Source organism: Equus przewalskii, chromosome 6, assembly GCF_037783145.1.
Source record: "Equus przewalskii isolate Varuska chromosome 6, EquPr2, whole genome shotgun sequence".
In the NCBI taxonomy this organism is placed as follows: Eukaryota; Metazoa; Chordata; class Mammalia; order Perissodactyla; family Equidae; genus Equus; species Equus przewalskii.
In genome coordinates, this window is record NC_091836.1 from 52,818,885 (window position 1) to 52,842,137 (window position 23,253).

The 23,253-nt window shown below is 42.6% G+C and overlaps 2 pseudogenes; both read right to left on the reverse strand.

Annotated features, from left to right (window-relative positions):
• Window positions 1–894: 894 nt before the first annotated feature.
• On the reverse strand, window positions 895–23,243 carry LOC103544565 (olfactory receptor 7D4-like; annotated as a pseudogene).
• Window positions 5,293–12,331, reverse strand: LOC103543099 (olfactory receptor 2Z1-like; annotated as a pseudogene).
• Window positions 23,244–23,253: the final 10 nt, after the last annotated feature.

Here is a 23,253-nt window from a genome sequence, read left to right on the forward strand (position 1 = left end):
GAGAATAACTTTATTATACTCAGTATTATGAGTTTTTGGATCTTTAGATGTATTCTAAAACTGCAATAATGGGAAATAAAGGTCTTATAACACAGGAAAGAACAGGAAGAAGGGAAAGAAGGAGGAAGGCAGGCAAAGAGTGAAGCAATTTCTCAGAGTTATCCTACACAATATATTACTATGAATCACCTAGAGAAATTAGCTTTCAAATCTAGATTCCTACTCTTGAAGTTGAAAATCACATCACTGTTTTCATGGAAAGTATGATAGCAAAGTTAGGAGTGTAGGTTCAGTGGCAGATGTCCAGATTAGAGAGTCCATCCCTATTTCAATCTCTTTCTCTAAAAAGTGGGGTAAATGAGAAAAAACATCTCAAAGAAATGTTGTCAGGATAACATAAGAGTACATATGTAAAGCAACAAGAAGTGTCTTGAGGGGCTGGCCCCATGGCCGAGTGGTCAAGTTCGTGCGCTCCGCTGCAGGCGGCCCAGTGTTTTGTTGGTTTGAATCCTGGGCGAGAACATGGCACTGCTCATCAAACCACGCTGAGGCAGTGCCCCACATGCCACAACTAGAAGGACCCACAATGAAGAATATACAGCTATGTATTGGGGGGCTTTGGGGAGAAAAAGGAAAAAATAAAATCTTTAAAAAAAAAAAGAAGTGTCTTGACATGGCAAGCACTTTAGTAATCACTATTGTATGATTTTCCTTCCATTTCTTCCAGGGGAAAACAAACACACAACCAAATTCAAGTGAAGATATCAACATTTGAGAAGATAATTTTGGGGGGAAATGATGCAATTACTTAATATAAGTGCTTCAGATCTGATGTTGGAAATCTCAGGAATGGCTATAAGAAAGCTGACCAAAGATAGAGCTTCATGGGTGGCAAATAGGGAAGAAAAGTCAAAAAAGATTGACTGAGGAGGTTGTTAGGGACAAACTAATACAAAAATGAATCAAAGCAAAGTCATAGCTGCCTTGGGAATAGAAAAAATGAAGCATGTTCTTTTGGGGAGAAAACGAACCAGGAGATTAAATCCATAATATTTGCTTTTGGAACCCACAATGTCCACTTAGTTCTGAGGCCAGTGACCCATCACAGACAAGAGGCTGCTCGACTGAGGAGCTTTCTCAGGGCCCCCTTCACATCCTTGTTCCTCAGGCTATAGATGAAGGGGTTCAGCATGGGGGTGACCACGGTGTACATCACTGAGGCGATCGAGCTTCTGTGGGAAGAATGGGTCAGAGCAGAACTGAAGTAAACGCCCAGGCCTGTCCCGTAGTACAAGGAAACTGCAGAGAGGTGAGAAGTCACAGGTGGAAAATGCTCTATATTTTCCTCCTGCAGAGGAAATTCTCATTACAGAGGAGACAATTTGAGAGTAAGAGAAGAGGATTCCAATGAGGGGAAACACGCCCAGTAGGGCAGTAGCCACATACATGCTGATGTTATTAATAAGGGTGTCAGAGCAGGCTACTTTGAGAACCTGAGCCAGTTCACAGAAGAAGTGTGGAATTTTAGTACCTATACAGAAGGTCAGCCGCCTTAACAGTAGAATATGAAACAGGGAGACCCAGAAAATGATGAACCAGCACATCAGAACCAGGAGGCCACAGAGGCGTGGGTTCATGATGACCATGTAGTGCAAGGGGTGGCAGATGGCCACAAACCTGTCATACGCCATTACAGTCAGGAGGAATCCATCCAGTAAAGCAAAAATCATAAAAAAAATACACCTGTGTGAGGCATCCTATGTAGGAGATGTCTTTTCTCTGTGCCTGAATGTTCACCAGCATCTTCGGGACAGTGGTGGAAGTGAAGCAGATGTCGACAAAGGAAAGGTTGGAGAGGAAGTAATACATGGGAGTGTGGAATTGGGAGTCGGAAATGATGGTCAAGATGATAAGAAGGTTCCCGAGCAAGGTGACCAGGTACATGGACAGCAACAACGCAAACAGAAGGGGTTGCAGTTCAGGATCCTCTGAGAGGCCCAGGAGGAGGAACTCTGATATTTCTGTGTCGTTTCCTGCTTCCATGTAGCTGGTGTCTGCTGGAGAAGGAGGAAAAAGTAATGTTCAGTGACAGCCGACTGGCAGCTCACTTAATCAGCACCTCGTGATTCAACCTTTAGGTGGACAAACTTCACCCTCTGTTAAGTCTTTCCAAGGACAGTGATTCACTCAGTCAAGTGGTAGCCCATTTCCTTTTTAAATGTAATTATTTAGCCTTTTTAAAATTTACCAGTAATTTCTTTTTATCTCCTACTCACTGGTTCTAATACCATTTGAGGCTATCAACATAAAACTGATTGCTTCTATGATATGACCCTTAAATAGTTCAAGACCTTTAATATATGTTCTTTGATAACCTCCATGCTTTCTTCATTGAAATAGCTCTGATACTTATTAAGATGTGGATTCCCAACTCAGAAAACTTTAATTCTGACTTGATGCTTCCTATCCATGTCCTAGTTAACACTCAAGTGCCTTATTATTTTATTTCTAAAAACATGGTTACTGTTATTACCTTCTTTTGGAGTTTTAGAAATGCCTTTATGCACAGTATGATCTCAATAAATGATAACTATTATCATTATTAATACGTTCCTTTTACAACAACTCTATTTGATATGTAACTCTCCTAAAGTACAGGATAGAAATGTGATTTAGAAAATGGGATCTGAAATAAGACTTCCTAGAATCGAATTTTGCTGTACCAACCTACTGTTGATGTGACCTTGACAAAGTTATTTAACATTTCCTAGCTGAAGATACCTCACTTCTACAATGGGAGTAGCAAACATTCCCTACATTGTAAGACTGATGAGTGAATTAAATGAGATGACGTATGTAATTTTTCTTGTGATCTCTGTGACATACACTGGACACTTGATAAATGTGAGCTTCTGTTCTTAACATCACAATAACTCAGTCCTCTGTGGTATCATTATCAAAATTCCTCTTAAACTGTGGCATTCATGAAAGATAGAATTCTGATTGTTATACACACAGCAGATCTGTTACCTCTTTTCACTGACATGCAGCGCTTCTAATTAATGAAGATCCCTATGGATTTCTGTTTCATAAACTGCCTGCCAGTTAGATTCTTCCAAGAGGAGAGAGAAGTGTGTGGACTACAAAGATAAGAAGAGGGAACAAAATCACAAAACCATCATAATAAAATACAAAGTGTCTGTGCTCATATATACATCCTCAGAAGTGGAGATATGTTGTGTTAAAAACCAGTAGAGTTAATCGCAAAAATAGAAGACTGACAGATTTGATTGAAAAATATTCTAAGCTTGGGGGCTGGCCCCCTGACCGAGTGGTTAAGTTCGTGTGCTCCGCTATGGCGGGTCAGGGTTTCGCTGGTTCGGATCCTGGGCCCAGACAGGGCACCACTCATCAGGCCATGTTGAGGTGGCATCCCACGTGCCACAACTGGAAGGACTCACAACTATAATATTCAACTACATGGGGGGCGGATTTGGGGAGAAAAAGCAGAAAAAAAATTCAAAGCTTGTATAAATCAAATCATCCTAAAATTGCAAAGAAAAATTTAAGATGTGATTATAAATGTCTACATTCTCCATGATAGAAAAAGGTCCATGTTATTAATGCCTAGAGAATCCTAATTAAATCAAGAGAGAAAAGTCATCCAGGACTCATTTAGTTTGGGGAGGTGAGTGGAAAAGGATTTTCTGAAATATGAATATTTGAACTGTGAAAGGAAGGATGGGTAATTGTTAACCAGGGGAAAGAAGGAAAGCACAAGTATTTTGGGGTGAGAGAACAGAATTCATGGTTGCCCTGTGGGTCAGAGAGCTTGAGAATGAGGGAGCTTGAGAGTCCAGTGAGAAGGAGAACAGAGAGTGAGGGTCAGGAGGACAGAGTGGATGAGGCTCGCATGTTCAGCATCCTGTGCAATTCCTTGGTGTGCCTCTCATGTTGGTAATTTTATGTTTGTGATCAGAGAAGGCGATTTCCTTTCCTTACCATTGTCTTTCCAGGAAATTACATGGTGCCTGGCACATAGTAGGTGCTCAAAACATGCAAATGTTAAATGGGTAATAAAGAATTCTCACTCAAAAAAGACCTCTTTGGGCTCACATAAGCCTGAATATAGATACAAAATTCAATAAAAAGTTAAATAAAATTTACTCATACCTATTTTTACAGAATAATATGTCATGAATAAGTAACACCTCCTAGAGGTGGGAATGTGGTTTAATACTAGGGGGTTTGCTAACATAATTCATCAAAGAAATAGGTCAATGAAGAGAAACCATAACCATAATGACAGGAGAAAATGCATTTGAGAAAATGTAACGGTCATTACTCTCATTAGCAGCCAGGACAGAGCTTTTGCTAAATAAGGAAACCAAGGACAATTTCTAAACCCAAGAAAGAATGATAGTTTTAAAGCTACAGCAAACATGGTATTTTACATTAAACACTAACATCTTTGTATTAAATTTGTGAACAGATCAAGGCAGTCTCCTCCAATTTCAGTCACTAGATATTCTCCAGAACATTTAAAGGAGATCTGTAAGATGAGAAAAGGAAATCGGGCTGAGTACCAAACATCAGAAATAATTATTGTAGACGATATTGTGAACACTAAAATTAAACAACAACAATCAACACAGGACTCTTAAGTGCTATCGGTAAGGCAAACATGATGCAAAAATTGTTATTAAATAGAAAAATCTAGTCACATTAAGAATAAAGTAGACAACCTCGTGCATAATAGATCTCCAGTGAGTAGTTAGCGAATAGATTTTTGGGCACAGGAAATCCAACAGGAGCCTACAATTATGGGAAAGAATAGACAAGAGGTGGAGACTCTCCAGAAAATACCTTTTATCACAGAAGGCCCCTAGATTCCAAAAAGAGAGAGAAGGAAACAGAAAATGCACTGGAAAAGACTGCATTCGAGTAGAAACTAAAGTGCCTTCAAAGTACAGAGACTTCGCCATTACAGACTAAATAAATATGAGACTGTCGCAGTCTCGTTATTCTCGATGTAAACCCCAGTGCTCACTTTCTCTCCTCTTTTTTTCTTACTCCTCCAGCTCTCACTGGATACACTGACCCTCTCTGATGGGTATCACTGAAGCTTTCGGTTCTCTGAGGTCTGCCCCTGGGAAGCCCAGTTGGGTTGCATTTGGCTGGGATCAGAGAATTATTGGCAAGCGGCATACAGAAACATGTTTAAAGTTTCCGGTGTCTCCAGGGTTGAATTCTCAGAGCTCCTCATTACAGAAATTGTTCTATTGACTTACGTCATTCCTGATAATTCAGCTCTCTAGGGGTACAAAGATAAGAGAGTGGGCAATTTTCAGCCAACATTGTGTCTGCAAGCAGTAAAAGTGGGAAATTAATTTTTTTAATTCAAGGAGAAACTCTTCTTTCTTTGATTTCACTTAAAGCTACAAATAGTCCCCTAAGGAAAGTACAATTTCTACAAGAATCAAACCCTGGAACCAACTTTCTGTGAAGTTCCCTTGAAGAATCTTTGGAGATTTTGTGAATCACTTGGTGTCCGCAACGCCATGGAGGCCACAAGATCTTTCTAAAGAAAAGTAGTGTGGCAAATAGTTTTGGTTTTGTTGGAAGGACTAACCAAATAAGGATGGAAAATATCCCCTGACATTTGCTGGTGACATGGAGGTCTTCATCGATATTAGAGAGGGCTCCATTTGTTATCTCTAATTAGAAGGGCAGGGGCAGAAATAATCCAGGTAAAGTGGGTTGAAGAGTGAGTATTGAGACAACTTAGGTGAAAATAAAAATCACATATGAAGTTTATTACAGAAGGGGAGGACATGGATAAAACGTAGTCTAAAGGGAGTAACTCTCTCTCTGGAGAGAGTCCAGAAATTTTTATAATGGAAAATATGGGAAGACATTTAATTTCAAAGAGAATGATCATATTTTGTGCAGGCGTTTGAATACACAGGAAATGCTGTGTACTTAATCCACAGTATGCAGTACGTACTCTAAATCAAAGACAATCATAATGTGCTGTATCTCCAATTTAGAGAATCGATTAAGCCATAAACCAAAGGTTGGAAGTAGAAGCAGCCCCGTCTGCCATCACTCTGTGAGCTACTTGGGGAGTTTTTGCTTCAGGCCTCCACAAATCTGGCCTCTGCATGTTTAGAAATTTGACTTCTAAAGGGGTAACACTTTCGGAAACATGGCAAAAGTCCCATTAAACTTCAAGCTGTGCTGCTGCCTGGAACTTCAGGTCCTTCTCGACAAAAAGAGGAGTCACCATGTAGTGTAATTGACCGTGGTCATCAATGTGATTGTGTGATCACGGCAATGGACATGCACTGATTCCATGCTGTGCTCAGTCAGTGACTTGGAACAGCCCAGGAGCAACCTCAGTGAAAACACAGTGGAGGATGCAGACGACTGTTGGTTCATTTATGCTCCCACAGCAAGAGATCTGAGTGGTGTTGAGCTTTAGTGAAGCAGCTTCCTTTAGCTGAGGGCAATTCTCAAAGAGGGCTGAGTGCTGAGGACTGTCAGAAGGCTGTACCCCCCACACCTGGAAGAATAAACCCGTAATCCTGAGGTGGGACCTGGGCGATACAGCACAGCATTCACTAGAGTCCATCCCTAGGGACATTTGCGTCAACTTTTTTTAATTGAAACATAATTGATATATAACATTATGTTATTTTCTGTTGTACAACATAATGGTGCAATATTTGTATATGTTGGGAAATTACACCACAGTCAGTCTATTTAACATCCATCACCACATGTAGTCACAAGTTTTTTTCTTGTGATGAGAACTTTTTTATTTTTATTTTTTAAAGATTGGCACCTGAGCTAACATCTGTTGCCAGTCTTCCTTTTTTCTTCTGCTTTTTCTCTCCAAATCTCCCCCAATACATAGCTGTATATTCTAGTTGTGGGTGCTTCCAGTTGTGGCACATGGGACACCGCCTCAACGTGGCCTGACAAGTGGTGCCGTGTCCGCGCCCAGGATCCAAATCAGTGAAATCCTGGGCTGCCGCAGCAGAGCCCATGAACTCAACCACTTGGCCACAGGGCTGGCCCCAGTGATGTGAACTTTTAAAATCTACTCTCTTCGCAAATTTCAAATAAACAATACAGTATTGTTAACTCTAGTCACTATTCTTTACATTTCGTGACTTATTTTATAATAGGAATTTGTATCTTTTGCCCACCTTCACCCATTCTCTTCCCCCTTTGTGACCACCAATCTGTTCTCTGTACCTGTAAGTTTATTTTTTGCTAGTTTGTTTGCTTGTTTTTAAGGCTGTCTTGATCAGTATGTTAAATAACAAGACACCATAGGTTAATACTGCTCATCTCAGGAATTTACATTTGCTTCCACATTAGGAAATCTATTTACATTCATGTATTGCATCAATATATCAGTACAAAAGCTGGATTTTTAAAAGAAGTCAAAATGTAGTTGATAATTTTAACAGCCGTTGCTGCAAATGGTGGGGTACGAGTGTGTGTGTGTGGAGGCAGGTTCTCAAAAATGGAAAATAAGGATGTATCTTTCAAATGATAAATAATGTGTACTTTTCAATGGGAAATAATGTTCTTTGGAACTTGGACGCATTCAGAAATGACAATTAATGAACAGGAAAAGATTGCTGCTACAACCATAAGTGTCTAATATTATTTAATAATTTAAATGAATGCATAAGATGAAAAAAGAAAGGGACATAAGCATTGTAAAGTAAAAGACAAATCTATGATTATTCGTAGATAAGATTTTGGAGGTGGAGAGCCCTCAGATCTCTGAACACGCGGGCCCACGTGGGTCCTTCATCATCCCTTTCAACAAATCTTCTAGGGCAGTTGTTTTCAGATTTTAGCCATACATGAGATCCAATGGATGAATTACTAAACACAAATGGCTGGGCCTGTCCCTGGAGTTTGGTAGATCTGGGATACAGAACCAGAATTTGCATGCCTGTCAAGCTGCTAAGTGATGTTAATGCTTCCAATCTGGAGACATTTTGGGGCACACTTGTTTGTGTCCGTTGTACTCTGATCTAATAAGAGATTTCCTCCACTGTTTATATCTTCCCTCCTGCACGCCACCCCCAGGCTTTACTAGGATACACTAGCTCTTTCAGATGTCACCATGGAAACCCTGGTTGCCCTGGTTCTTTCTGCTACGCTGACTTTTGCCCATAAAGTACAGGGAGATGTTCCAGGCAGGGAATTTACAACCCATATCTCTAGGAGACCCAAGATGGTTTGCCTTGGGGACAGTGGAAACTTGCTTAAAGTTTTCAGAGCCTTGGGAGATGAATTCTCAGACTTCCTCATTAAATAAATTGTTCTGTTTTCATTCACTCTTTAAACAATTTAGCTCCCTTGGTGTAGAAAGAGAGTGATAGGAAGAAAACATTATGCCACTTCCCTTTCCCTGAAGATAGCTGTGGAGAGAGATGAATTCCTTTATTCCAATTATTCCTTGTTATCTGGTACATTCAAAACTTTGCAGTCAACAAGACCATTCTTCTGGAGATTAAAAAAGATCCTGCATCTTCCTTCAAAGAAGTCTCCCAGTGTTCCTTAAGACACTACTCCAATTCTGGCCTCCTTTTCACGGTATTTAATTTCAAAGTTAGGAGTTTCTCCCTGAAGGATGTGTTAATGTTACAAGGAGCCCAAAAGACATGACCCACAGAATCCCATTATCACAAAAATGAAATACGTGAGAAAGGTCCCTATTTCCAGAAGAAGAACGCAACCATTAATGATGTTGCTACTGAAAAATCAAGCATTTTGAGGAATGTAAATATTCCTGAGAATTTATAAGAAACATCACATGAGGTTACTGCAGACCTCAGGGAGTGCGAATGTGATGGGTGTAGAAAGACTCCAGATGAATTGGTTGAAGGAAGAGTGAGCAGAGTGGAAATGGAAGTAACAAGTAGACAAAATTCTCCAAAAGTTTGGAGTAATAACCAGAGGGGAGTATGGCTCTACATGTGAGTTTCATTTTAATTGAAAGACATGAGAATGTGGGACATTCCCATGACATTGGAAAGTATAACATTGCACACAGACATTGGAAAATACAGGATAAAGAAAGGAATTAGGAATCGATGGGTTTCAAAGCTCAGATGGAGCTTTGTAAGAAGCAGTCATTGATCAAATAATTATTTATATAATTATTTGATTACAGTGGTGGCTAATGTTCGGATGGATGCATTGTGTCCAGTGAGAGCATATACCCAGTGGGTCCCTATAACTGAGAACTGAAGGATCCTAGGTAGGATTCAGTCAAGCACTAGCTTGTGTTTCTAGCTCCTGACTCTCTCAACAGGAACTTCTCCCTCTTTCTGTACAATTATTTGATTTATGCTGCCACCCGTGGAGACTGATGATCACCAGACCAACACATTTGACCTCTGAGGTAATAGGACCAACGGGATGTTCTGCTCGCCCCTCACCTCAACCTTTCCAAGATTCAACTGATGTTTTATTCTTCCTAAAATATTGCCTTTCATGTTATTGCCATACTGTGAACACTACCACCATCAACTCTGGCACCCATGGAGTTGTTCTACTCCAGTGGTTCTCAGTCAGGCTGATTTTGCCCCCTACAGGACAGCTGACAATGTCTGGAGACTTTTCTGGTTATCACAATTCAGTGCTGCCATCTAGTGGGTAGATCACAGGGATCTGTTAAAAATCTTGCTATACACAAGACAGCCAGCCCCTCACAACAAATAATTATATCGACCAAAATGTCAGTATTGTCTTGGGTTAGAAATCTTCGTAAAGACTGCTGAGTACTAATGTTAAAATTTTTATCTAAACAATCCTAGCCACAGCTAATTATTTTATAATGATAGTGAAAATAGCATATGAAAGCTCTCACAATCTTTTTCCATTTTTTTGAGCTACTTCATCTTTTTTATTGTGGTTAAATTTATATAACATAAAATGTACCATTTCAACCATTTTTAAGTATACAGTTCTGTACACTTGGCCTTAAGTACATTCACATTGATGGGCAATCATTGCCACCATCTGTTTCAAACAATTTTTCGTTTTCCCAAACTGAAAGTCTATCCCCATTAAAAACTAAGTTCCCATTCTCCTACCCCAACTCCTGACACCCATTATTCTACTCTCTCTATGAATTTGACTACTCTTGGCACTTCATATGCGTGGAATCATATGATATGGATAAATATCCATTTAAAACATTTCAATTTTGACATTTCAAAACATGAACATCTGATGTCCCCTGTCCTTCGCAAATTTGCTCCACCCACAGTCCGCCTGGTACCATGTACATTGACACGGCTGCTCCATAAAAGAGGTCCACTACTGTGATGTATGAGGAGAAGGTGGTGAAGGCCTCTTTTGGGGCCTTCTCTGAGTGTACACGTAGAACAGCCCCCAACATGTCACCATAGGAGGTGACAACGAGGGGAAGGGGAAGCACAAGGATCAGCACCCCCGAGGTGGACAGCGCCAACTCATAGGCAGAGGTGTCTGCGCAGGAGAGCTTCAGCAGGGCTGGCACCTCACAGAAGAAGTGGGCCACGATGCAGGAGGCACAGTAGGGGAAGTGCAGAGTAATGGAGGTCTGGATGGAGGCATTGAGCATACCCGCCAGCCAGGAGGAGCCCACCATGAGCAAGCACACCTGGCGCCTCATGAGCAAAGGATACTGCAGGGTGTAGAACAGAGCAACATAATGGTTATAGGACATTAGGGCCAACAAGATGCCCTCAGCCACACTCATCAACGTCAGGAAGAATATTTAAGCTGCACAATCCCTGAGGGAGGTGGAACCTTCTCCCTGCAGGAAGTCTGACGCCACCTTGGCGATGGTGACCAGAGGGAAGCCAACATCTAACAGAGAGGGCTGACTGAGCAGAAAGTACATGGGTGTGTGGAGCCAGGAGTCCATGTGGATCAGGAATAGCAGAACGGTGTTGGCTAGAAGGCCCATGATAAACATGGCAGCCACCAGGGAGAACCGAAGCTGAGGTGACCCTGAATGACTACAGAGGCCCACCAGAATGAAGTCAGAGGCCACTGATTGATTTCCATCCCCTCTCTTTTACATGATGTACCTTTGCTGCAGGAAGAACAGGAGACCTACATCAAGAATCCTGAGTGGGGCTGGCAAATCCCACCAGGCAATGGCCGTCGATAGGTACTGGCTGCCTAGAGTGCTGTCTTGAGAAGAGTTATGAGGTCACCGCTAGAATCAATAGGAGAAGAGCCACAATAGATTAGTGATGCCTGTCATGGGCATGGGATGTGAGAGCAGAAACTTGCATCTCTTAATAAGATACTGGGCCACACCTCAGGCAAGAGCTACACACTGACTCTTGCAGTCTAAATTTCAAAGTCCAAGTCAAAGAAAGTAGCATAGACCCAGTAGAATGTTTCAATACCCCTCTTCCTGATGGTCCTGGGGCTAAAGCAGAGGTGAGATTCCAAAAAGATTGGGAGGTGAAATAGGTAATGACGGAGCTGAAACAAGAAAACTAAGCAAGAGAACAGAGAGGAGTGGCTGAGTCCAAATGCAAAGATGAGTATCTGGAGCAAAAAGAAATCTATGCTGAGCCAGCACTGGGGCCAATCTGAATTCTAACTGTGAATCTAAGGAGTGTGAGCCATAGAAGCACTTGGGTGACAGCAAGTTGGGGGTCAAATGGACTGGGATTAGGTGGGGGGAAAGTTGTTAATGAGCTCAGCTATTATTGGTGACTTTGTGGCATTGGATGGGAGAGTAGTGACCTCTGGGTAGTCTGACTTAATTTCAAGGACTAGGGTAAGACACTAGGTCTAGAGTCTCTGATAAATATTGCCTGAGTGAATGAGGTGGACAAGAAAGATGACCACAGACCAGAAGGAGCTGCACACTTAAATCCGGAATACTCAATTCCCTTGGCAACCTCCAAGCCCCCTGGCAAAGGCAGATTGCCCTGGAATACCACGCACCACCCACAACTCCAACAATGAACAATGCAGGACAGAAAGGATGTCCATTCCCAACTATGGGTAGTTAAGGAAGCAGCAATACTGGCCATATAAGGGCACGTGGATTCTTTTGAGGGTCTCACTGGAACTCTTTGTCCTAAGGCTGCCATCCTCATTCAGATGGTCTTTAAAGCTGTCTTTAACTATTCGCCATCCTGATTTTCCTATCACATCCAAGCGCTCAACCAACCATTCACCCATCCATTCAACAAAATCAGTCACATGCTGGGCTGGGCATAAGACATTCCCGGGTGAATCACCCAGGCAAGGTCCTCGCTTCCCTGGACCCCACAGTCTCCATCACGATACCAATGACAAACAAGGACATAAACAGACAAGATCTATGAGACATAGGGAAGTACCATGAAGGAAGCGAGTAGGACATCATGTAGGAAATTGCTGGGGACACCACAGGACAGGGTCAGGAATGCTTGGGACAGGTGACAGGTGCCCTTAGTACTGAGAGGGATGTGGAAGAACCAACTTCTTCCTCCTACTTGGAGGTGGATGTTAGTGAGGCTGGCTGTGTGGTTCACCCTGACAAAAACTTTCTAACAGTGAAATCCAACCCATTGGTGGCATTTTCCAAAGTCAGTCAATGACATAAGGGAGTAAGATAACTGAGGTCTGTGATTACAGAATTTAGAGTTTGAAATGGAAAACCAGCATTGTTCACATCATTTCAGGATATTCTGATCAGAAACATAAGAGAGACACATGCATGATATTTTGGGTACCCAGGGGATGAAACTCTGCCTGAGTTGGAGTCAGGGAAGGCTTCTCAGAGGAGGAGGCATTGGAGTGGAATTTTGAAGATCAGGTAGGCAGCTAGAGGAGGGAAAATTGTTCTAGGAAGAAGTAAGCATATGAGCTATATGGGTTGGTGGTTATGAGAGTGTACACAGGAGCTTGGATCCCAGCTTAAGTACTGTGTGGCAGCATGACCTTGGGTAGCTACTCAATATCGGTGACTTCATCCAGAAAATGGATGGCAGTAATCTGGGTCACAGGCATTGTTGTGAAGATTAAATCAAAGGATAAATGTTAAGAGCTTAGGGCCTGCCACTTGGCAAGTGCTCAACAAATTGTAGATATTACTAATTCTCTAGAGGGAAAAACCATTGAAGATTGCTGTTCAGATGATCTGTGCTTAGCACATTGCCAGGCATATAGGACATTCTCACCAATGTTGACTCCTGTTGTTAGAATTATTCAACATTATGACCCCTTCCATGGTCAAGCGTGACCCTGTCCAGCTCATCCTCATTAGTGCTGCTCTGCGATGCCCTTGTCCTTCTTGGGTAAAAACCTACCTGCACCTTCGCTGGTTTCTGAGATCCCTTAGCAGAGTCTTTAAAAATCCATTCATCCCCAACTACATTGACTTACAACAGGGTTCTCCCACCTTGGCATTATTTGGGGACAGATAATTCTTTGTTTTGGGCAGCTTTCCTGTGCATTGAATGAAGTTTAGCAGCATCCCTGGCCTCAACCTACTAGATGCCAGCAGCACTTCGCCCATCCCCAGTCAAAAAAACTGAAAATGGCTCCACACATGGCCAAACGTTCCCAGGAGGCAGAATCACTCCTGATCGAGAACCTCTGGCTTAGAGATGGGATAACTGTAACCTGAGTAGACTTTGCTCCTCAGTTCTGCTTCCAGACATTTACTCCAAAATTGCTTTAAGCTCAGACACAGTGTAAATCCCATGAATATCTCACTATTTCCGTGTCTGCATATAGAAAAAAAAACCCCACAAAAAAACAATCCTTGCAATGTTTTGCCAACTAGTAGCTAATCAATCCCCCCAATCACCAAGTATCCCAGCTGGTAAAATAGATTTCATTGCTGACTCTTGTCCAGGTGTATTTAAGTGTCCAGATGAACTTGGTCTTGCTCTGCCCACTCACATATCCTCACCCTGAAAGGAGCTGACATCAATTAAGTTCTGACTGTGTAGTAGTCATCTGGCAAAGTGTTTTACATGCATGATGCTTTAATCCTTAAGTCCTTGAGATGGCTGGTGACAATCGTTGTACAACAATGTGAATATACTTAATGCCATGAATAGTAGAAATGGTTAAAATGGTAAATTTTGTGTATATTTTATCCCACTAAAAAAACAGTGCCTGTAGGCATTATTATTTACGTGCATCTTTTGGATGAGAAGATAGAGGGTCACAGAAGCATAGCAACTTGTCCAGCATCACCCAGCAAGGAAGTAATAGAGCCAACATTTGAACAAAATAAGGATCTGATTCCAAAGTCCCCAATTTTCTCTTCCTATCCTCCACAGTCCCCCAAAACATTGCAATACATATTCCACTATTTGTTACATATACACACACACACTCAGTCTTGTGTGCCCTCAAATTCACTTTTCCTTCCAAGGTGTCCAGGTGGTCCCACTGATATTGATGCATCTTTTAAAAATGCAAACCCTAGTGTTTTTGGAATCTCTAGCCAGCAGTTCCTCGATGGCTTGTGTCTTGCGTCTTGAGGTCTTGACAAACTCTTCCCCCGACAAGACCTCTTTTGATAAAGATGTTTCTACCCATCCAACCTCCCCATCACCTGCCCTCCCAGTTAGACAGGCAAAGCTGGGCAGAGCTAGCCATGACGTACTCAAGTCTGGGCTGATCATCTCACTGTGACTCCTAAATCAATACTTCTCATTTGGGTTGAAGAGGGGCCCCTTTAGCAAGTTTCCAACATGGTTTTACCTCTTCTTCTCCCCATTTTCATCAATCATGCCAAAATTTGGCCCTGGGGATCCCTTCACTGACACTGAGTGGCCAGGGGAAAGACATCAGCATTATTTACCTTCTTGTTTCCAATAAAACTCTCACATCTCTCCACAATGGCAAGGCATGAGCTGGACACTTGTTCACCTTAATAATCAAATGACAGTTCGCAGGATACTGTCGTTTATATTCTTTATTTAATTCTCGCAACCAGTTAGCACAGCTCAAGGATCCACTGCAGAGCTCTTTCAATAAATAGTTGCTGAATGAATAAATTCTGTGAGGCAAACAATATTTTGGTTGGAGCTAATGTTATTGACAAATGGGCTGAGAGAAGGTGACTTACATAAAGTCACACAGCTACTAAGAGGGCTAGGATTTGAACCCCCATCTGTCTGATTCCAAATCCTAAGCACTCTCAATTCTGGATGATGCTTCTTTCTTGGAGTTAATGCTCAGCTCTTCTTCCCAGGAGGTCAGAAAGGAGAACTCTTCCAGGGGATCACTGTTGTGGATGGCCAGTCCTCGGAGGGTGAGCTGAAGGTGCCCCCAACCCATGCCACACAGGTTGTTCGGGTACCAGCCCCATGACCAAGGTCAGGTACCCATGCCTGGCTGCTTCAACTGCTTTTACGGAAGATCAGCATGGACTGAACTTCAGCATGGATTGAGTATCAACATAGATGACTTCCTGTTTTCTAGAGGCCTGGCCTTCTTGGGTTCATAGCGATGAAGACAGAGGGAAAGAATAAGCATTCAGTCTAACAAGACATCTGCCTTCAGGTTGGAAAATATCAAGGAGGTAGACAAGAATCCATCCTTCTATCTAAATACCTCTAAGGACTCAACCCAATGTGCTTGTGGAAAACAACGTCAGCAGTTCCTAGTGTTCATCCTGACACTAATGCCTATTCTCTAAACCCCAAGATCCCCACAAAGCTGGGTTCCAAGTTCTTGCCCCTACTTGCCAGGGTCTGTGTTTGGAATGAGAGGCCTTTCTCAACACCTCATGAGCATGTCAACCCCCCTTATTCCAAGGCAGTCTCAGATAAAACCTCCCTGGATTCCAGCATCCTGGGCTTAACCAGTGTCACCTCTCTCTATGCAGAGATAGATGCCATCATGTGGGAATGGAGGCTCCAAGGAGAGCTGTTAACATCAGAAACCCCACTGCATCTCCCCTTCTTCTGGAGAAAAAATTGGTTGTAATGGGAGCCTAGAGCCCTTGATATTTGGATTGTCCCTGGAGGATTGTCGTATAAAATTTACTCATCTTTCAACCACAGGAAGGATGGGAAGCGCTGATATGGATAATTAAACATGACAGAATCCATGTCTTTTTGTTTGGACCTAATGAGGAAGAGGAGATGAGGGAATCCTTTGCTGCAAATGGACACCAAGCTCAAAAACAAAAACAATTCCACGGTCCAGGAGACTTCTTCTGAGTTAAATAATGAGGCAGTGATTGTGGTGGAACCCCTGGGAGGCAGCTTCCTGGGTTGAGATATTTCTTCCTCTAAATTCCATTCTTGAGTGGCCTCTGAGGCTCAGGATATGCAATGGTCTAGACACAGATGATTCTAGGGCCCATGAGCTTATTGTGTGCCCATGACCAGAGCCAGGGGAAAGGGCAGAGACCAGAAAGCCAGACTACCCTCAACAGGAATGCCCACTTCAGAGCATCAAAGGCAAGGCCAAGGCAGACTGAATTACCAGAAGAGCTCTGCTCAAACCAAAGCTGAGTCAGACAGGCAGCAACAAGGTGTAACCCAGATAGAAGAAGGAATAAGTGACATATTCTAAGGACATGATATATAGTAGTAATCATCAGCAAGTTCCTTGTACCATGCCACCACTCTCTACTCCCAAGCCCAAAGCAGACATTGGTAATTGATCTTATGGCTTTCTACCTCTGAGCCTGGACAGAGCTTCTCAAAAGCACACCATGCAGCCAGACCTTCCAAATTGGATTTGACACGCATCATGAAATCTTCCTTCCAATCAGATTCTAGACCAGTCCTCATAGTAGTTGGGACACATTGCATAGAGATAAGGAGTTTGCTCCAGAAAGTTATATGTAGGGCACCTGACTCCCATTGCAATTAATTTTCTCTTCAGAACCTCCATCCCTTGACAATTAGCTGACCACTGCTTGGGTGAAGAAGGTGCTGGTGGGCTAACCAAGGAGGGACACAATCCTGGGAGGTGTTATCTTTTCTTTCATGGATACCATCTTTCTAGTTATATCTCTGAGTTCTACTCAGTCGCATCTCTAATATTACTATGGGCTTCTCTTTAACTTCTTCTTCCTTCAGAGTCTGTTTCCTCCAATGTGCTATTATCTTCAAAATGACAGTTTTGGTCTCTGTCCCTTATATGAGACATTTTTTGGTTAATTGAGTGAAAAGTTGATTGGAAGCTCTGTGCACATGTGTCGGCCTGTTTACTTTGTTTTCTATCTAGGGTGACCTAGATGGACTCTTTCCTTGAGGATTCCTTAGTGGTACTTTTTTTTTCTTTTTGGACTGGTTGATGCCCAGAGAAGAATCTCTCATTCTTAAGCCAGTACCAAGGGTAACCCGCTGAAAGGCTGGAATGTTGGACAGATGCTCCAATCCTTACCCTCCTCAAGCAGAAGGCACGAGTTGTGGTTCTTTACTCATTTGCTCTGTGCTTATATGGAGAAAGGTCTATGGACACGGAGTGCACACTTGTCCAAACCATCATCTTTGTTCTCAATCGCTTCCCACATGGGCCACCTTCCCATCAGTGCTCAGACTTGGGCAAAACAGAAACAATTCAGTCAGGCAGCCCCTCAAAATGCTAGAATATTGGATGTGGGGTCCAGTGCTCTCCTTCCTTCCTCAGGGAGAAGCCAGAAGCTGGGGTCTTACTCTTGATGGTGTGGTGCTGTGGTGGGGGAGGGATTATGGCAAGAGGGTGCCATGTATTTTCCTACTGGGTGCAATACAGCCTGTCTTATGCACTGGAAGAGCATGACAAAACAATTATGGGCAGTTCTTAACTGACTGCAGGAATGGAGGAGGGGGCATTTTCATGGATGACTGAAAAGAGCTGGGCCATTGAAAAGCACAGAGAGTTCAGAGTGAGGAGAATGAGACGAGTCTTTTTTAAAATGTAGGTTTGTTATTATTCAGGGATGGTGAGGCCAACAGGTCAGGAGATGATTGCCATTGAAAAGACAGTTTGTTTCTCACAGTTCCCAAGAGGAGGGGACACACCGCACATCGCACTAAATAGACCATGAAGATGAGACGTTTATGGTATCAGAGCTGAAACGAGAAGGCAGAGTATTGCCTTGTTTGACATCAGCTGGGAAGGAGCGTGCAGGTAACTAAGATTTTCTTGTTGCTTTGTGCATGCCTGCGAATGACCTAGAAAGTCCCACCAGTATTGATGTTGAGATTGCAAATAAATTTTTTCAAGCAGGTGAATTCTCAAATATGGACTCTGTAAGTGAGGATTGATTGTACACACACACACACACACACACACAGAATCTCAAGTGCCTGTGTGTATCCACCATACAACATAAGCCACAAATACATGATGGACACGTGGGAACTCCTCTGTGGATCCCTTCCCAGAGAGGATCGTGATGCTGCATTTGGGGTGTTTTTACACGGGGACATCCGAGTTTTTCTTGGGCACGGTACCTCATTCTAGCTCTGCTGAAATGAGCAGCTCCATCCATTCTTTTTGTTTTTTTTTTTTTAAAGATTGGCACCTGCACTAACATCCACACATTTTTTTGTGCTGTCCGTTATTTCCCTGTTTAACTTGGCTCCCAGGCAAAGTGCTGAAGTGCTTTCTAATGCTCTTAAGCTCAAGGAGGCTGTGATGTGACTTAAGGAGAAAATGTGTGTGTAAGATGTTTCCTTTAGGCATGAGTTGTAGCACTGGAGGCTCTGAGTTCACTGTTAATGGATCAGTAATATATATTAAATGAGGTTCTTAAACAGAAACATCCATAGCACAAAGTTACTTATTGATCGGTTCACAAAAATGTTGTAACTAGAGGCTTGCAGGAACCTAAGCCAGTGTTTCCCCTAGAAGCAATAGTTGGTGCTCATGGTGACTTTATAGAACACAACTACTGCAGTAAACTAAGAAAATTGAGGGGCTGGCCCGGTGGCATATTGGTTAAGTTCACGCAGTAAACTTAGGCGGCCCTGGTTTCACAGGTTCAGATCCTGGGTGCGGACGTAGCACCACTCTTCAAACCTCACTGTTGTGGCTTCCCACATAAAAAATACAGGAAGACTGGCACGGATGTTAGCTCAGGGCCAATCTTGATCACAAAAAAGAGAAAAAACGAGAAAATCGACCATGGTTACTTGAGGATTCTTGCCTTAAACACTGGAGAACAAATAGAAATGCTGTATTAATCATGTCTTTTTATTTTGTATTTTTCCAGCTTTATTGAGATATAATTGACATAATGTATTATGTAAATTTAAGGTGTACAACATGTTCATTCGATACCCTTTTATGTTGCAAAATGATTACCACCGTGGTGTCAGCTAACACCTCCTTCACGTCACACATTTCTTTTTTGTGGCGAGAACATTTAAGATTTACTCTCTTAGCAACTTTCAATTACACAATACAGTATTAACTATAATCACCACACTGTGCCTGAGATCCCCAGAACTTACTCATCTTCTAACTAGAAGTTTGTTGACCCTTTGACCAACATCTTCCCATTTCTCCCATCCCCCGCCCCTAGAAACCACCATTCTACTCCCTGTGTCTACAAGTTTGCCTTTTTTAGATTCAACATATAAGTGATACCATACAGTACTTGTCCTTGTCTGACTTATTTCACCTGGCATAATGCCCTCAAGGTTCATCCATGTTCTTGCAAATGGCAGGATCTCCTTTTTCATGGCTGAGTAATATTCCATTCCCTGTGTGTGCATCTGTGTGTGTCTGTGTGTGTGTCTGTGTGTGTGTCTGTGTGTCTGTGTATATCACATCTTCTTTATCCATTCATCCATTGACAGACACTTAGGTTGCTTTCATATCTTGGCTATTGTAATTTATACTGAACTTTTGATGCTGTGTGTGTGTTTGTGTGTGTATAATTTTTGTAAGCCTGAAATCTTTTGAAAGTAAAAAATAGTAATTTAGAAATAAAATGGTTCAACCCTGTAGTTCCAGCTTTCTTGTGAGTTTTCCTTTCATCTCCCAGAGATCTGCAAGGCCAGAAAGCTTCTCAAAGTGGAGACGCATCAGTATCAGCCTCACCTAAAAGCTTGTTGGAAATACAGATTCTCAGGCCCCACCTGGACCTGCTGAATCAGAAGATCTGGGTGGGACGAGGACTCTGTGTTTTAACAAGTTCTCCTGCAGATTCTCATACGCTTTAAGCACGAGAACCTGCTGGTCGGAGACAAGTGCCTCACAACCCCAGACTCACTCTGCATCTTTCTGATGATCAGAGGTGATAAAGAATTTAAGTATTTTGAAGACCCAGTTCAGTACATCTCCACTTGCTGCATGTTAAGTTCGCCTTCGAGCTTTTAAAAGTCATCGATGCTTAGTCTCCATCCGCAGGGAGGCTGATTCAATTGGTCTGGGGTGCAGCCAGGACATGGGGGATTTTTTTAAGTTCCCCTGGTGATTCTAATTTGCAACAAAGGTTGAGGACTCCTGACCAAGAGAACAAAGGATTTCGCTGAAGGAAAGGAAAAGAAGCTGGTGGTCCTGGGTGCCCCCTGCTGGCGGGAGCCTGTACATCTCATCTCTGAGCTACCTCAGATGCCGGTGGAAAGAGATGCTGGCCCACGTGGGCTTTGGATGAGTTCACTGCACATCTCTGAAGTCTGGTTGATGTGTGCATAAGAATTGCCCTTTCAGGGGGCTGGCCCCGTGGCCGAGTGGTTAAGTTCGCGCGCTCCACTGCAGGCGGCCCAGTGTTTCGTTGGTTCGAATCCTGGGCGTGGACATGACACTGCTCATCAAGCCATGCTGAGGCGGCGTCCCACATACCACAACTAGAAGGACCCACAACGAAGAATATACAACTATGTACCGGGGGGGCTTTGGGGGGAAAAAATTAAAAAAATCTTGAAAAAAAAAAAAAAGAATTGCCCTTTCAATAGAAATGCCTATTTAAATCCCTAATTCCATTTCAAAGCTGTTGCTTGGATGTTTCCAGTTATCATTTGCACACACACATACCCCCACAGACGGCACAACCTGTAATTTATGCAACAAACCCCCACACAGCACTTACTATGTGCCATATACAGACTTAAAAGCTTCACAAATAACTCATCCATCCTCATAGCTACCATTTGAAGTCAGTACTATGACTACTTACAATTTGCTAACAGGGAAACTGAGTCACAGAGGAACTGGTAATTTGTCTTGGCTATTAAGTGGAGGACCTGGGGTTTAAGCCACAGCACCTGGCTCCAGTTCTGTGGTCTTAACGACATCCTTGCATTTCTGCCTCTGATCATGATGGTCTCTGCACTGTTCTCTGTGGTATCCCAGAATCTAGCATCTCTCATGTGCGAGACACAATATCCCCTTTATACCCAAGAGGGAAGTGAGGCTCAGAGAGTCCCAGCCTCCACTTCCACTGTTTGGGATGGATCTTAGACCTCACAGTTTCCCAAACAAAGTCAATAACTGAAGTACTCAGAGATCTGGGTTCAAATCCTGCTCCTGCCCCATTCCAGCTGTGTGACTTTGGATAAGGCACTTCACCTCTCTGAGCCTCTATTTCCCCATTGGAAAAAATGGACACAGTCCCATTTCTAAGTCATAAAAATGACCCATTCCAAGCTGTCATCTAGCACCCCTTTCGCTTGGAATGAGGATTCTTTAAAGGGAAAAAGAGAACTTATTATTATCTTAATCTAAATTCATCAAATTATTCCTTCATAGGGTCAAGGGTCCACCCTGCAGATGTGTTCAATAAGTTGGAGCGATGGGAGAACCTCCCCATCCACACACAGCTGTATCACTATCGGCACCAGATACCGGGCCCTGAACACAGTCTCTTCAGTCCTTGATGGAATAGCCCAGCTGAGCTAAACGTGTCTTTTTAACATGCTGAGGCTCAAAGCTCTATCACAACCTCACGCTCATAGGGCAGCTATAACTTTTTCAAAAACCAGAAAATAACAAGGGTTGATGAAGATGTGGAGTAAGTGAAACCCTCTACATGACTAGTGGGAATGTAAAATGATGTTGCCACTATGGAAAGCACTATGATGGTCCCCCCAAAAGTAGAAATAGAACTACCATATGATCCAGCAATCCCGCCTCTGGTTATATAGCCGAGAGAACTGAGAGCAGGGTCCCAAAGAGAGATTTTTACACCCATGTTTGCAGCAGCATTATTCACAATAGCCAGGAGGTGGAAACAACACTAGTTTCTATTGATGGATGAATGGATAGACAAAATGTGGTATAAACTTATAGTGGAATATTAATCAGCCTTAAAAAGGAAGGAAATTCTGACGCACACTACAACATGGATGAACCTGGAGGACATCATGCTCAGTGAAATAAGCCAGTCACTAAAAGACAAATACTGTGTGATTCCACTTACGTGAGGCCCCCAGAGGAGTCAAATTCATAGAGACAGAAAGTAGGGTGCTGAGTGCCAGGGCTGGGAGAAGTCCTTGTTTAATAGGTCTGGACTTTCAGTTTTGCGAGACGAAACTTTTCAGAGATTGGGTGCACAGCAACGTGAACGTACCAAGGCCACTGGACTGTACATTTAAAAATGGCCAAGATAGTAAATTTTATGTTATGTTTATTTGGCCATAATTAAACTTCCCTTTAATTTTTTTTAAAAAGTGCTATTTCAACAAACCCTCTAAAGGATAAAGAAAAAAATTCTGATTACATCATCACTATGCCTCTTTTCATAAACATGAGGCAGAAACCCTTGCAGCCAAAATGCTTATTCTTGTTCTTTAGGCAAAAGCATTTGAAAACACAAAGGCTGTGCACCAAAGTGTCAGTCAGGGCTCCTCTGAGTGGGGGCATCAGAAGGTCAGAGGCAGAGTCCTTTCTTCTTTGCTTTATGTAAGTTTTAAGAGGTGAGATTATGGGTGACTTCACTTCCTCATGTATATTTCAGCCTTTCTAGAATTAAAAAGTAGAATCGAAAACCAAGTTTGAAAATGATGGATAAGATGCTGTTATTTAGTACATTTCTAAAGCTGCACTAACTGATGACCTTCTGATGAATAGTCTAAGGATTAATATTTTAACATTCTAAGGAGGCCTGTGGCCAGCTCTCCCATACAACACTGTAAATAACTTCAAGACAAGGGTTCCTGGGTCTTACTGGGCTCTGGACCAGGCAGCTGGGTCAGAGGTCTCTGCTCAGGAACACTCCGTCCTCCTCCTTCTCAAAATTAGGCGCTTTGGGGAAAATCAAGAATAGATGAGTATCCTGGGGGCTTTGTGGACAGGAGGGGCCCCACC